The sequence below is a fragment of the Microcaecilia unicolor genome, chromosome 12 (genome assembly GCF_901765095.1).
Source record: "Microcaecilia unicolor chromosome 12, aMicUni1.1, whole genome shotgun sequence".
Taxonomy (NCBI): Eukaryota; Metazoa; Chordata; class Amphibia; order Gymnophiona; family Siphonopidae; genus Microcaecilia; species Microcaecilia unicolor.
Window position 1 is genome coordinate 17803342 of NC_044042.1, and position 17201 is coordinate 17820542.

Consider the following 17201-nt stretch of genomic DNA (forward strand, 5'->3'; position numbering starts at 1 on the left):
CTTGGTGACAGACCATTCCACTTTAATCTGCTGATCTGATGCACACTCTGATCCAGCACTCATGGGGTAAAAAAGGTATATTTGAACAGGGTTCACTAATGAAAACTGTCCCTCATTGTTATCAAACAGTAATGCCTTCCTCGTGGAACCGTTCCTGACAACTTTTAACATTCATAACTCACCCGCCAAAGGACTCCTTTTGATTTTACTTCCTTAAATAAACATCAGCAGCTGGATAGAAGTGGCAGCAGCACCCTGGACTTAATTCACATTTATTTGGCTTAGCCTGAGTGCGAACAATGCTTACCCAAGAGGTTTATACAGACAACATCCTAGATAATCTGCAGGTGTGCTGATGACTTTTAATGATTAAAAAACAAACACACACACACAAAAAAAAAAGTGACACACTTCCTCTCTCCCTCTCACACCCACCCTCTGCTCTACACTGGTTGTAACTGGTTAAACTCCACAGGCCTTGTGGGCCCAGTGAATGAGGAGGGCTTGAATAAAGACCCAGACATATACAGAGCTGCATTGTTCGACCCATTCATCCCCTGTTCAAATGCAGATAATGACTTGCAGGGATCTTTAGAAGACTGAAATTTTACTCTTTTCTGGTCTAAGGGAAAATCTTTCAGCAAGTGCCAAATTTGCAAACTCCGTCTCCTAACAATGAACTAGCACCTGTATTCCTCAGCCAGCTACAGTGGCGTACTAAGGGGGGGCGGTGGGTGCGGCCCGCCCCAGGTGCACGCCGCTGGGGGGGTGCCGCACGCCAGTCAGCTTCGTTGTTTCCTTGCTCCCTCTGCCCCGGAACAGGTTACTTCCTGTTCCGGGGCAGAGGGAGCATGGAAACAACGAAGCTGACTGGCGCGCAGCACCCCCCCCTCCAGCGGTGTGCACCTGGGGGGGGGTTCTTTTGTCGGGGGGGGGGGGTGACGAGGGGGTTTGCGCTGCACCGGGGGGGGGGGGGGGGGGCGGGGCGCATCGGCGACCGTCCCGGATGTCAGCGCCCCTAGGAACGCCACTGGCCAGCTGTTAGGACACCTTTGATGGTCATGGCAGGAAACGGTTACTGCTGACTTCGTGCTCTCTGTCAGGATAGTTTCGCCTTATCTTTTTTACTACTGAGAGTTGTCTCAGATTTGTAGCACAGCCATGAAGTGATGCCTGCCTTCATATCAACTGCTGTGCTCTGTATGGTGCCAAGTGATAATGAATGATCGAGGCATGTCATCAAACATCATTCACACGAAGCTTGGGAAACACGTGAATTTAAAGCTTACTGCTAGACTATAATGTAATCTTGGGTTCAAGGCTCCTCTCTGCAGCTAAGAGATAGAAGCCCAGATGCATCAAACTTACCGTGTCAGGAGCGATCGTTTAGAACCAGTTTTAACCGGCTTAGCGATTGCGGTATCTAGCGATGAATACACCAAAGCCCACAGCGACCTGTTTACCGCATTCGCAAACGTGGCACGAAAACGCTATGCAAATGTATTGTAATTATGTGATTCTCATTTAAATGCAAGCAACGAACGATGCACAGCCGTTTACGGGCAATGCACATAAAGGTTTGCGCCCCTTTAACATGCTCAGGGTCGCTAAATCCAGCTATTACTTATCCTGCACAGTAAACAGAGATTAGTCATTAAACACGTAGTAGCAGATACATTTCTATCTATGGGATCTCAGTGCTTAGTGTATCTGGAGGTGTATTTTCAAAGCACTTAGATTTACGTGGAGGGGCATAATCGAATGGGGGCGCCCATCTCTAAGGATGGCCCCGTAAAGGGGCGTCCCCGACCGTATTATCGAAACAAGATGGGCGGCCATCTTTCATTTCAATAATACGGTTGGGGACACCCAAATCTCAACATTTGGGTCGACCTTAGAGATGGCCGACCTTGGTTTTCGCCGATAATGGAAACTAAGGGCGCCCATCTCAAAAACGGCCAACTTCAAGCCATTTGGTCGTGGGAGGAGACAGCATTTGTAGTGCACTGGTCCCCCTCACATGCCAGGAAACCAACCGGGCACCCTAGGGGGCACTGCAGTGGACTTCAGAAATTGCTCCCAGGTGCATAGCTCCCTTACCTTGGGTGCTGAGCCCCCCAACCCCCCCCCCCCAGGTCCGCCTGCCTGAAGTACACTGTACTACTACTTACTACTTAACATTTCTAGAGCGCTACTAGGGTTACGCAGCGCTGTACAATTTAACAAAGAGAGACAGTCCCTGCTCAAAGAGCTTACAATCTAATAGACAAGTGAACGGTCGGTCCGATAGGGGCAGTCAAATTGGGGCAGTCTGGATTCACTGAACGGTAAGGGTTAGGTGCCGAACGCAGCATTGAAGAGGTGGGCTTTAAGCAAAGACTTGAAGATGGGCAGGGAGGGGGCTTGGCGTAAGGGTTCAGGAAGGTTGTTCCAAGCATAGGGTGAGGCGAGGCAGAATGAGCGGAGCCTGGAGTTGGCGGTGGTGGAGAAGGGTACTGAGAGGAGGGATTTATCCTGTGAACGGAGGTTACGGGCGGGAACGTAAGGGGAGATGAGGGTAGAGAGGTAGTGAGGGGCAGCAGACTGAGTGCATTTGTAGGTAAGAAGGAGAAGCTTGAATTGAATGCGGTATCTGATCGGAAGCCAGTGAAGTGACCTGAGGAGAGGGGTGATATGAGTATATCGGTTCTGGCGGAATATGAGACGTGCAGCAGAGTTCTGAACAGACTGAAGGGGGGATAGATGGCTAAGTGGGAGGCCGGTGAGGAGTAAGTTGCAGTAGTCCAGGCGAGAGGTAATGAGAGCGTGGACGAGAGTTCGGGTGGTGTGTTCAGAGAGGAAAGGGCGAATTTTGCTGATGTCTGTACCCATGTCCTGCACGGGGCTACATACAGGGCTACATACAGGATGTGCACGGAGGACGTCAGGAGTCAGAAACAGATCAATAGCAAAGGCGCCGGATTCTACCAGCGCTGAAGAAGACTTCGGCTGGTGGAGGTTGGGGACCCCCATCAGCAAAGGTACCTAGCGGCGGCAACAGGGGAGGGTCGGCGGCGGGTGGGGGGTCCAAAGTGGCGGGGGAGTGTCAGCGGCTGGGTGAGGCAGGCTAAACTGTGCCCCCCATCTCGGGCTCTGGATCCCCCTCCTGCCGAAGTCTGGCTACGCCCCTGGCACCTACATTTAGATGTGCCCATGAGAATGCTTAAATTTGGCACTTTAGCACATCACTTACACTATTCTGTAAGTTATGCGTATAAATGTTAGTCGCGATTATGTTCTTCATAAGTACATAAGTATTGCCATACTGGGAAAGACCAAAGGTCCATCAAGCCCAGCATCCTGTTTCCAACAGTGGCCAATCCAGGTCACAAGTACCTGGCAGAAACCCAAAGAGTAGCAACATTCCATGTAGAGCTGCAAACAACAGCAAGATTCTAGAATCCTAAAGAGTAACAAGATTCCATATAGAATCCCAAAGAGTAGTAACATTCCATTCAGAATCCCAAGTACAAAAGTATTGCCATACTGGGAAAGACCAAAGGTCCATCAAGCCCAGCAACCTGTTTCCAACAGTGGCCAATCCAGGTCACAAATACCTGGCAAGATCCCAAAAAAGTACAAAACATTTTATATTGCTTATCCCAGAAATAGTGGATTTTCCCCAAGTCCAATTTAATAATAGTCTATGGACTTTTCCTTTAGGAAGTCATCCAAACCTTTTTTATGCAGGTACTTATTTGTACCTGGGGTAATGGAGGGTTAAGTGACTTGCCCAGAGTCTCAAGGAGCTGCAGTGGAAAATAAACCCAGTTCCCCAGAATCAGAGTCCGCTGCAATAATCACTAGGCTACTCCTCCACTTGCAACGTTTCATGTAGAAGCCGTTGCAGATTAGCAACGCGGCTACGCAGGCTTCTGTTTCTGTGAGTCTGAATCTCAAATAGTAGCAACAGCAACATTCCATGTAGAATCTCAAATAGGGAAAGGGAAATGAGACTTGATATACTGCCTTTCTGTGGTCTTTGCAACTACAATCAAAGCAGTTTACATAGTATATACAGGTACTTTTGGGGCAATGGAGGGTTAAGTGACTTGCCAAGGTCACAAGGAGCTGCAGTGGGAATTGAACCCAAAGTCCTCTGCACTAACCATTAGGCTATTCCTTCACTCCTGGAAGTCTATTTAACCGATTCTCATATTAGAAACTCATTCATATTAGAGCTGGTAACAAGTAAACTGCAACTTGCCAATGAATATGCAAAAACAGAGGCAAGAGGGCAGAGCATCAGGATTTCCAGCAGGAAGAAGGAATGGACCCTAGGGTGAGCACAACGATCTGACAACCAGGAAAATTAAGGTTCAAATCCCCTTATCCACAGGCTCTTCTCATGACTTAAGGTAAGTCAGTTTGGGCCCCCTTAAGTGTGTCAATGTGGCAATTAGTGCAGTCATGTATTAAATGATTGGCACGGCAATGTGATAATTACTGGGTGCTGATTCTCATATTGACTGACACATGTGGAGTGGGTGGAAACTACAGCTGAAAACTTACCCCCAAATTCTACAAAGATTGCCTAAAATTGGGTGTAACCTAATTGGCTAATTAGTGCTAAATTGGGACTTCAATGGAAATAAGTCCCACTAATGGGCTTAATAAGCACTAATTAGCCATAATTTGTTGTTAAATGCATAATTCACACGCCTCTATTCTATAAATTGATTGCCTAATTTTTAAGGAGTGGAGGAGTGGCCTAGTGGCTAGAGCACCGGTCTTGCAATCCAGAGGTGGCCAGTTCAAATCCCACTGCTGCTCCTTGTGATCTTGGGCAAGTCACTTAACCCTCCATTGCCACAGGTGCAAACTTAGATTGTGAGTCCTCCTGGGACAGAGAAATATCCAGTGTACCTGAATGTAACTCACCTTGAGCTACTGCTGAAAAACGTGTGAGCAAAATGGAAATAAAATAAAAAAAAAAAAAAACCTCCAAAGAGGTTGTGGATCTGGGAGGGGCATGGGCAGGTCAAGGGCATGCCAAGCAATTAAGCGCCATGTTATAGAACACTGTCATTAACATGCCTTACTGGCCAGTACTTAGGGGCAAGCATTTATGCCAGCCTTTGAGCTGGCATAAATGCTCAGCCCTAAGGTTAGGCGTCAAAATGTGGACTTAAGCCGGTGCCTAACTTTAGACAACCTATAAAAAAATTTTTCTTAATGCATGGGATGACACGTTAATGGTTAATGCAGGAGAATGTGGAAGAGTTAACGGCATTGAACTAGGTGGAATTAAGTGTATCTGTGTTATCTGCAAATGCAGTTTTGTCTCTGTGGTAACTGCATGAGACAATGCTGGGCACACCTCCAGCAGTTAATTTTGGCATTAATGTTAGATAACTGCACAGTTTTAACATACGTCAAGTAAAAGGGGCCCTTTATTTCTCACAGCCTCAGGTCCCTATTTAGATTATAAGCTTTCAGGGGGCCTCTATTTATTCTTATGTAATTATTTATTTATTTAGTTATTAGGATTTATGTACTGCTTTTTGAGCTAAGTCTTTTTGGGCGTACTAACTTGTGTTCCCCGAAATTCTATATATGGTTGCATGGCCAAACTGCATGTAGAACTTAATTGATTAACAAGCCAATCAGCGCCGATAATTGCTGATTAACAACCAATTAGCAGCACTAATTGGCTTTAATTAGAATGTACACGCACAGTTTTCTAGGCGTATTCTACAACGCGGTGTGTGTAAATTCCAAACGTGTGCAGTTGAAAAAGGGGCATGGCCATGGGCGTGGAATGGGCGGGTTGTGGGTGTTTCAAGAAACTATGCAAACTATTATTGGATACACCCGATCTGCACCTCACTTAGGCACAGGTATTTAGGCCTGGTTTTAGGTGGTCTAAATGGGTGCACCCACATTTTAGTCACAGAAAGGCTGCATGAGCATATTCTATAAACTACAACTAGGCTTCATTGTTGACGACACGTTGAAACCCTCTGCTCAGTGTGCAGCGGCGGCTAAGAAAGCAAATAGAATGTTAGGTATTATTAGGAAAGGAATGGAAAACAAAAATGAGGACGTTATAATGCCTTTGTATCGCTCCATGGTGCGACCGCACCTCGAATATTGTGTTCCATTCTGGTCACCGCATCTCAAAAAAGACATAGTGGAATTAGAAAAGGTGCAGAGAAGAGCGACAAAAATGATAAAGGGGATGGGACGACTTCCCTATGAGGAAAGGCTAAAGCGGCTAGGGCTCTTCAGCTTGGAGAAAAGACAGCTGATATGATTCCATGCAGAATCCTAAAGAGTAGCAAGATTCCGGAATCCCAAGACTACTACTACTACTTATCATTTCTATAGCGCTACTAGACGTACGCAGCACTGTACACTTGAACATGAAGAGACAGTCCCTGCTCGACAGAGCTTACAATCTAATTAGGACAGACAAACAGGACAAATAAGAGATAAGGGATTTACTAAGGTGGGGATGATAAAATAAGGGTACTGAACAAGCAAGTAAGGATTAGGAGTTAAAAGCAGCATCAAAAAGGTGGGCTTTTAGCCTAGATTTGAAGACGGCCAGAGATGGAGCTTGGTGGACTGGCTCAAGAAGTTTATTCCAGGCATATTTATTTTTATTTATTTATTTATTGCATTTGTATCATGGTGCAGCAAGATAAAAGGAATGGAGTCTGGAGTTAGCAGTGGAGGAGAAGGGTGCAGATAAGAGAGATTTACCCAGTGAACGGAGTTCCCGGGGAGGAATTTATTTATTTATTTATTGTTCACTTATATCCCACATTTTCCCACTCATGCAGGCACAATGTGGCTTACAAACATTAAATAAAATAATGTAGGGAGAGATGAGAGTGGAGAGGTACTGAGGAGCTGCAGAGTGAATGCACTTATAGGTCAATAAGAGGAGTTATGCAGAAATGGATAGGGAGCCAGTAAAGTGACTCGAGGAGAGGGCTAATATGAGCATAGCGACACTGGCGAAATATAAGTCATGCGGCAGAATTTTAAACAGATTGAAGAGGAGAGAGATGGCTTAGTGGGACACCCGTGAGAAGCAAGTTGCAATAGTCTAAGCGAGAGGTGATAAGAGTGTGGATAAGGGTTTATGTCAGGTAAAATATAGCCTAAATGGATGTGACCAAATTCAGTCGTATAAAGAGGCCCTCAGCATATTCTATATACCGCATGGAAATTTAAGTCTATTCTTTACAATTGAAGCGTACTTTAGAGAATACGCCTAGGCATATTTTTTTACCGAACAGATTTTTCTGGAGCCATACATAACATCTAGCACTTTATGTGTAAGGACTTATACCTGCCAAAAGCTGGTGTAAATTCTGACACCCAACTGATGTCAGTTGCGTGTGAAAATCAATGCCTCTGACCTGCTCATGCCCCTCCCATGGCCACGTCCCCTTTTGAGGTACGCACTATGAAATTTAGATGCCCAGTGTTATAGAATAGCGCATAGGTAGATCTGCGTGTACGTTCTAATTAGTGCCAATTAACTCCAATAATTGACTGTTAGCAACTAATTGACTAATTAGTTTCCACGCACATCTGGGATCGGTGCTTAAATTTGGGTGCCCAAATATTGGCAGCCTATATAGAATCCGCGGGAGAGTTAACAATGAAAGATGTCTTCTACTGAAAGGCTATTGATAGTCCCAAAAGGTTGTTCTTTAGCCCAGTGTAATTATCAGCTCCACCCAACTTTGTTGACAGTAATGGGAGTGAGACGAACAACTTCTAAAAGATGGAATTTCCTTATCGGTGTGCATGTGTAATTAATAGGTAATCCATTCCAGATCATATGACTGAATAATGCAGAAGTCCTACCATAATTATACCTAGCTAAGCCATTTTCATGTATGATGGACCCAACCCAAAATAAGAGCTTATTCCGGGTTTGTTTTGCCATAAGCTGAAGTAATGTGGGTTGAATACATCATAAAAAGTTCATAAGCCTAGATCAGCACTAGGTGATAAAAACAGAGAGTCTCTCCAGTGGTTGATGGCACCATAAAACTACTCCCGTCATGTCTGCTGAATGGATGACATAAATAACAATTCACACAGGAAAAAAATGCTTGAAATATGCCGGCAGTAGCATCAATGTTGACGCTTCAACCTTAGCTGTTATATTTATTCGGATTTAACTCACACCTTTTCATTAGTAGTTCAAGGTGAGTTATATTCAGATACAGTAGGCATTTCCCTGTCCCTGGAGGGTTCAAGAGAATCCACAAACGTGGATAACTCAAAGGTCCCACGGAGAAGTCCAAATCAAAAAAAAAGAAGTGGGAGATGGACCACAGCAATCAGAGACTGGAGGGAAATTTATTAATAAAAGACTTGACACAAATATTACATAAAAGCTATATATAAAAAATTATATATATAAAAAAACATACAATACGATTTGGACCTTTATAAGGCCATATAATACATAGTAACATAGAGGGGCATAATCGAACGAAAACGTCTATCTCCATGGGCGTTTATCTCCAAGAATGGGTCCGTGAAGGGGCGGACTGAACCGTATTTTGGGAAAAAATAGACGTCCATGTTTTATTCGACAATTTGTGAGCTGGACATTTTTGTTTTTCAGCGATAATGGAAAATGAAAGCGTCCAGCTCAAAAACGAATAAATCCAAGGCATTTGTTCGTGGGAGGAGCCAGGAGTCGTAGTGCACTGGTCCCCCTCACATGCCAGGACACCAACCGGGCACCCTAGGGGGCACTTTTACAAAAACCAAAAAAAAGGTAAAAGAGCTCCCAGGTGCATAGCATCCTTTCTTTGTGTGTTGAGCCCCCCAAATCCCCCTCAAAACCGACCACCCACAAGTCTACACCATTACTATAGCCCTAAGGGGTGAAGGGGGGCACCTACATGTGGGTACAGTGGGTTTGGGGGGCGGTGTGGAGGGCTCCCATTTACCAGTTCAAGTGTAACAGGTGGGGGGGATGGGCCTGGGTCTACCTGCCTAATGTCCACTACACCCCCTAATAACTGCTCCAGTGACCTGCATACTGCTGCCAGGGAGGTGGGTATGACATTTGAGGGTTAACATAAAAAGTTGTGAAACGGCATATTTTTGTGGTGGGAGGGGGTTTGTGACCACTGGGGGAGTCAGGGGAGGTCATCCCCGACTCCCTCCAGTGGTCATCTGGTCGTTTAGGGCACTTTTTGGGGCCCTATTCGTGGAAAAACAGGGTCCAGGAAAAGTGCCCTAAATTCTCGCTAAAAACACATATTTTTTTTTCCATTATCGGCGAAAGGCGCCTATCTCTGATCGGCCGATAACCATGCCCCAGTTCTGCCTTCACCACGCCTTTGACACGCCCCCATCAACTTTGTCCGCATCCGCGACGGAGTGCAGTTGAAAACGTCCAAATTCGGCTTTTGATTATACCGCTTTATTCGTTTTTGTGAGATAAACGTTTATCTCCCGATTTGGGTCGCAATATAGGCGTTTTTCTTTTTCAATTATAAGCTGGATAGTAACATAGTAGATGACGGCAGAAAAAGACCTGCACGGTCCATCCAGTCTGCTGAGGAGGAAGGAGGTGTTTTAGAGAGCTCTGCTGACTTCCAGTGGAAAGGGAGTGAGACCTAGCTCCCTCCCCAAAGATGAGGAGGGTCCCTGGGGAGAAGGCCTCAGGAAAGTCCCAGGCTATGGGGCCTCCTGGGGCCCGGGACCAGAAGGCCAAAAGGAGTGGCTCTCTCCCTGGTTTGACTACCGGGAGAAGGGAAAGGAGTCCAGTGGACCGAAGGGAGAAGCAGCCCAGTGGAGGCCACCAGAGCATTTCCCCCTCCATGGCCCAGCTTGCGGAAGGTAAGCGAGAAGACAGTGGAGGGGGGAGGAAGATAGTACAGGCCCCAGAAGGGCGCTTCCAAGGAAGGGAGAAGGAAGAGGCGATGGAAGTTTGCCAGAAGCCTTTGCTGGAGGCAGCTGAGAGTGAGAGTGAGGAGAATGGATCGTCAGATGAGGAGTTCCTTGAAGTGAGCTATGACCCTGATGATCCAGCAAGTAGTGTGGTAAATATTGTAAGACGAATTAAGCTGGTGGAAAAAGAAGTAGTGGAGCTAGGAAAACGTCTGAAAATGGCAAGAACTATGTGTAAATTTGCCCCAGCGGAGCACAGACAAATGTATGTTAAAGAGGAAGCCCGGATATCAAAGTTGTTGGGGAAAAAAGAACACTTGTTGAACTGTTTAAAAAAGGGCTCTGTGAATCCTTTGAGGGAGCTCTATGTTAACCGAGAAAGGATGGCTTCAATACCTCAGTCTGGGGGTTCAGGAACACTACAGTTGCAGCAAGCTTCAGTGTCTTCAGCAGCATTAGACTCAAAAGAGTTGTCTGGGTTCAGAGGTGACCCCACTTTAAAATACATGAGACAGTTGGCAACACAGTCTAGAGCACTTACCCAGCAGCCAGAGGATAAGGAGGCAGCGGCAGGACATGGCTCTGAGGTGGGGGCTGGAGTAGAGATCCTACCTGTGGAGGGGAGGACAGAACTCAGTAACTTTTCAAAACTCCAGATAATGGAGGCAGCAGAGGGAGACGCAGGTAGCAGCCTGTTTTCTACAGAGGTGGTGGTCGAAGTCTCAGAGGGCTTACCTGCAGTTGTGCAAACAGCAGAGACAGTTGCCGTGAAGGAGGCCCTGTTGGAAAAGGGTCAGCAGAGGCAGACTCCGGTATTTTTGGCCGGGTCTGCAATGACTGAAGTGGAAACCGAAGCAGCATGGCATCTGGAGAAGCCCCGCCCACGAAGTCCGGGAGCAGGGGAGGTCTTCCCTGAGCATGGAGTAGCTGGCGGTTTACAGGAGAGGGGTCGGAGAGAGAGGAATAGGAGCGGGCAGCAGCTGGGAGCTCATTTGACCAGCTGTCCATTACAAGAGGTGAAATCGGGGGGTGCTAACAGCCAGCCTGTGGCGGAATCAGGAACAGACAAGCCATGCCCCCGGGAAGCGCCAGCCATTGGGAGAACGCAGGAGGGACTGCACCAGAAGCAAGGGGGAAGTAACCCGATTGTTGAGAGACTTTCGTTGACTACAGAAGTGGACATGGCAAGTCTAACAGATGTGCAGCGGGTGGTGGAGCAGACCTGCCAGCAGGACGGCTGGGAGCGAGGAGCCAAGGGGAGCGGCGGAGTTCCGGAGGCTTCGCCCCTGGTGCCGGAGGTTGGAGGGAGTTCGGGGGCAGAGCGAGCAGGGAGTCTGGTATCGCCAGCTGCAGACCTGACTGAGCAGGTGCCAGAGTATCGCCAGGAGACAGAGGAGAGGAGGCGATTAGCCCAGAGGCTGGAGCCTGCAGTGGCAGGGACGAGCAGGGACGTTCCAGGAAGTGGTGATGGGCAGGACAATCAGTTGGAGGCAGCCCAAGCCGCAGAACTGACTATGGACGTTGCTGGATGTTTGTCTGAGAGGGAAGGGGACGGGGGACAACGGGAGGGGGAGGGGGCGGTGGATATTGAGGAAGGGAGAGGGATGAGGGGAGGGGCAGAGGGACAGAAGGGGGGGGAGGCAGAGGGAAGGGCTGGAACAAGTGTGGAGGGGGGGCGGTGGGGGCTGGGGTCCAAGTCCTTTGCGGCAGTAGTCCAGGGAGGGGGAAGGAGGGAGGGGGGGAGATCGGGTGGTTTTGAGGGCCCAGGGAGGGGTTGGGGGGGAGCGGGGACAGGGGGTGGACAGCTGCCTAAGCGGCGAAATGTGGTACAGCTGAAATGGATAGGGGAGGGGGCAATGCCCTCCAGGGATCGGGTCTTGAGGCTGGTGATGGGGATGGGGTTTATACCCGAGGACTTTTACGCGTGTATACACCCCATCAACATCCCAGAATATGACTTGAGCTTCATGACCCAGAGGGGGATGGAAATATTCTGGGAAAGGTACGAGGGGGTGAGGGGAAAGGGGGAGTGGCGGGACCTCAGGGCCATTCCAGTCAGCAAGCCGGACCTGGTGCAGATCACCCTGCTCGTGAGAAATGAGTCTATCTCTGGGGCAGATTTAGCCTACTGGCTACAGAGGTACGCGGAGCTGAGATCCCCACTTACAAAGTTACCGGATCCAAGCAGGGTTTGGGCAGGAGGTTGGGGAGCCCTGGTCAAATTGAGACAGGAGAGCCATGTGGTCCAGCACATTCCTTCGGCTGCCTTTATCGGTCGTGACAGGATACTGTGCTTTTACAAGGGGCAGCCGCGGCAGTGCTTCAGATGTGGTTCGTTTAGGCACTTCAGCATGTCATGCCCAGTGGTAAAGTGTGGAAGATGCGGGGATCAGCATGCCACAGAGGACTGCACCGCGATCAGGTGCAACCTCTGCGGCGGGTTAGGCCATGCATATCGGAACTGCCCTAGGGCGGCCCATAACGAGTGGGATATGTGGGGGAAGGGACGGGGAGGGGGGGTAATGGAGGAGGGGATAGGGCAGGGGGTGATAGGCAGGGAGGGGCAAGGGGGGGAGAAGGAGGGGATGCAGGAGGGGGGGCGGCAGGGGGCTGGGTCAGGAGTGGAGCAGGGGGGAGAGGGGGAGTGGGTACAAGTGCCACAGAGGAAAGGGAAGTTTCGGAGGGGGGGGAAAGTAGGGGTGGGCAGGGAGGGGTCGCTGCAGGGGAAGAGGGGGGGGAACAGATTCAGGTGTTGGAGGAGGAGGATAGGGAGGTTGGGAGGGAGGAGGAAGAACAGGGGGAAGGAGAAGAGGTGGAGTTAATGGAGGAAGAGGGGGCGGCAGGGGGGATTGGGGAGGGCAAACGGAAATATGAGGAAGCACTGGAGGAGGGTACTGGTGGTAGGAAGAAGGGCGGGAAGGCTCTGGGGGGAGGGGGAGGGGTGAGGGAGGAGGAAGAGGGAAGGGAGGGAGGGAGGGGAAAGGGGAGTAAGAGGAAAGCTGAGGGGGCCGGGCAGGTGGTGAAGGCCCAAGTGCAGGCTTGGGGGGACAGAGTGGAGCTAGAGGAGGATCTGGAGGACTTGGAGGACTTGGGGGAGGTGGAGGACTCGGAGGAGGAGGTAGGGGGCGGGGGTGAAGAGGGGAGAGGGAGGGATCAGGGGGTGGGTCCGGATAGAGCAAAGAAGAAAGGAAGGAAGAAAGGGGGAGGGGGGGGTAAGGTGCAGACAGGACGGCTGCGGGGGGGGGGAGGGGGATCTGGCAGGGGATGATGTAGACCGCATAGCAGAGGACCTGCTTCAGGGTAAGAAGGGGGTATCCCAGGAGATAAGGAAAGAAGTTGGGAGTGAGCAGACCCGTGACTCGCAATGAGGATGGCAGGCTTAGTGTTGACATTTGCCACGCTGAATGTGGCCAGCATCGCCTCTCCGAAGAAGCAGGGTTTAGCGTATGACTGGTTCGCGAGGGTCCAAGCAGATTGCTTCCTGCTCCAGGAGACTCGGCTGCGGTCCATTGAGGTGATCAGGCGGGCAAGGCGGGCCTGGAAGTGGGGTCCCTCGGTGTGGGGGTTGGCGGGGGAGAGGTATGGTGGGGTGGGTATCTTATTTAAGTCCCACCGGGTGAATATTCAGCGAGTGGTGGAGCTGGGGGTGGGGAGATGTCTTGTTGTGGATGCGATTTGGGAGGATAGAGCACTGAGGGTGGTGAATGTGTACGGGCCCCAAAGCAAGAAGGAAAGGGTGCTCCTCTTTGGGAAGATCAAGCCCTACCTATACACTTCGCGCCAAGTAGTCTGGGGGGGAGATTTTAACACCATATTGCGGAAAAAGGATAGTGGGGGACGATCGGTACAGGTGGGCTATGACGGGGTGAGGCTGGCAGGGATCATGCGGGAGGCGGAGCTGGTAGACGCGCATGTGGCCTTCTGTGAGGAACAGGAGGGGTTCACGTTCTTTCGAGGGCAGTGTAAAAGTAGAATCGATAGATTCCTGGTAAAGAAGGGGGTTTGTCTGGGGGGTCCACGAACCGTGGACGTGGACTTTTCAGACCACCACATGGTCCTCCTTCAGGTGGGGGGGGCGGCAGCGCAGAGGCCAGGGAGGGGGTTATGGCGACTAAATTTAAAGTGGTTAGGTAGCGAGCAGGTGCGGGAGGAGTACCGCCGGTTTTTGGAAGATCAGGTGTCAGTGCAGGGGGCATTTCAGTCATTGGGGGAGTGGTGGGATACAGTGAAAAGACGAACGCGGGGATTCTTTCTCAGACAGGCGAGAAGGGAGGGGAGGGAAAGGACAAAGTTGGGCATGGCAATAAAGAAAAAGAGGGACACATTGATTTCACAAGGGGGGAGGGAGGAAGAAATACATGATCTCCAAGCACTCCTGGAGCAGGTACAGTACAACCGCTACACCTCCTTGGTGTATGAGCGGGACTTCGGGAAAATGTGTAGCCCGGACCCCTTCGCATGCTGCCGGGAGCGGAGGGCGCGCAGGGTGATGGAGGGGGTGCGGGATGCACAGGGGGTCCTGCAGGACACCAGGGAGGGGATTCTGGGGGCAGTGAGGGACCACTTTGCGGCGTTCCTTTCAGCCCAGCAGATTGATATGGAGCAGATGGAGTGTTATGTGGAAGGAACCCCGGGGATAGGTCACGGGGGACCCCAGCTTCAGGCCCTCTTGAACCCGTGGACAGAACAGGAGGTGGAGGAAGCCATCGGGGCGCTCCACAGGAAGACTTCGCCGGGGCCGGATGGGCTAACAACTGAGTTCTACCAGGCCTTTAAGGAGCAGCTGGTGCCGATCCTGGTGAGGGTATGGGGGGCAGCCCAGTTGGAGGGTTCCTTGCCTAGTTCCTTGACAGAGGCGGCTCTTATCCTACTAAGTAAGGGGAAGGACCCGGCGATGCTGGCCAACTGGCGGCCTATAGCACTGCTTAATACGGATCGAAAAATCTTTGCGCGAATGCTATTCCAGAGAATGAGGCAGGTGTCTGGGGATTTGCTAGCAGCCTCGCAAGCATGTGGGGTTAAAGGGAGAGGGGTCTTGGAAGCTGCAGCGTGGGTGCGGGAGGGGGTAGAACGCAGTAGAGTGGGAGGGCATGGTAGGCTGTTGGTAACACTCGACCAGGAAAAAGCGTTTGATAGAGTGCAGTGGGGTGTCCTATGGAGCATTCTGGAGCGCTATGGGTTTCCGAAGGGTTGGATAGAGCAATTACAGCTACTCTATCGGCATGCGGGGTGTTTTCCCCTGGTTAACGGGTGGAGAGGGCAGGGGTTTGAGGTAGGGGCAGGGGTCCGACAGGGGTGCCCACTCAGCCCGCTGTTGTATGCATACGCCATCGACCCTTTTATAAGACGGCTGGAGAAGGGGGGGGCGGAGGGGCTGGAAGGGGTGGAGGTGGGGGACAATAACCAGTTAAGGGTCGTGGCGTATGCAGATGACGTTACAGTGTGGGTAGCGGACCAGAGGGAGGGAGGTAGATTGCAGAACCTGATCCAGGAATACTCGCAGGCAACAGCGTCGCAGGTCAATTTTCAAAAGTCCAATAGCCTGTGGGTTGGGGATCAGGGGCTGCAATTTGAGTTGGGAGGTAGGTTTCCTACAGCTGTGGAACGTATACGGGTCTTGGGAATATACTTCGAGAAGGGGGATTATAGGCTCTACAACTGGGATAGGTGTCTCCAAGAAGTGAAGGGGAGGGTGGATAGATGGAAGGGGTGGAAAATGACCATGGGGGAGCGGGTACAGCTCATCAAGGCACACTTAGTTCCTTTGTTTCTGTTCGTCAGTTACATCTGCCTGCTGCCGGAGAGCCGGTACACGGCCTTGTATGGGGTGTTCTTCCGGCTGCTCTGGGGCAACAGGACGAATCCGGTAAAACGGAATGTTACCTATCTGCCTAGGAGGGAGGGGGGGGTGGGCATGATAAACCCAGTCCTGTTTTTCAGCGCTTTGTTCCTGCAGTTCAATCTGGGGAGGGCGGTAGGGCGGGAGCCACCGGGGTGGGCTAGGAGTGTCCTGCAGTGGTGGCCGAGATATTGGGACCTATGGCGGGAGGGGGGGAGGGTAGTGGCACTGCGAAGGGGGGCTCCGGGGGGGGGGGAGTTATTGCAAGACCCTAGTGAAATTGGTGAGGGTGTGGGGGCTGACGGTGGGGGAGGTGAAGGCAGGACAACGGGGGGTCTGGATGGACAGAGTACGGGCGCAGGTGTTCTCAGCTCCTCTGGCGCTGAGGGACGCGCCGGCCCCACGGATGCAGCAGGGGTTACGGTTGATTGCTTCGAACCGCATCCCGGTGAAGTATAAAGACCTGGCGTGGCTGTCCTTTCACGGTAGACTGTACGTCCGAGGAAATTTGAAATATCGCAATGTGCGGGATAGAGGGTGCCCACGGGAGGAATGTGCTGGAACTGAAGAGACGATGGAGCATTTCCTGGTGAGGTGCCCATTTACAGTCCAGGTCTCTGACCGGGTTTCCTCGTTGCTGCAGATCCCCAGTTTCCGCAACTACAGCTATGCGGACTGGGTGTATGGCCCAGAGGGTGGAGAGGGACGCGGGGATCCGGTAACACGCTTTCTGATTTCGGTGATATTGCGGTACTGCCTCTGGATGGCGCGCTGCAGGGTGTCCCTGTACCAGGAGGTCCGGCCGGCGGAGGTAGTCAGCTGGGATGTGGTAAGGGCGGTGCAGGAAGCGGCGAAGTGGGAAAGGGTGGAAAAAGGGGTGGGGGTGGCTTCGAGGTGGTGGAGACACGTGAGGCTTAAGCCGCCATGAGGGGACATGCTTCCCAGGGGATTGTGTGCCAGTTGTCTGAAGGGGTTGTGGGGGGTCGGGGGGGGGGGGGGTTGATCCATTGTATTATTGAGGAGGGGGTGTACATAGATAGGCAGACCATGTCTAGCTAGGAGCCTGGGGTTTGATTTGCATGTCCGGTTTTTTTCTTTGGTCTTTCTAATAAACAGTTTCCACTGTACTATTGAGGAGGGGGAGGGGGTGTACATAGATAGGAGGACCGTGTATAGCTAGGGGCTTGTTTTTGATTTGTATGTTATTTGTTTTTAGTTTTTTCCAATAAAAAGAGTTTTCCAGTCTGCCCAACAAGATAAACTCATATGTGCTACTTTTTGTGTATACCCTACCTTGATTTGTACCTGTCTTTTTCAGGGCACAGACCGTATAAGTCTGCCCAGCACTATCCCCGCCTCCCAACCACCAGCCCCGCCTCCCACCACCAGCTCTGGCACAGACCGTATAAGTCTGCCCAGCACTATCCCCGCCTCCCAACCACCA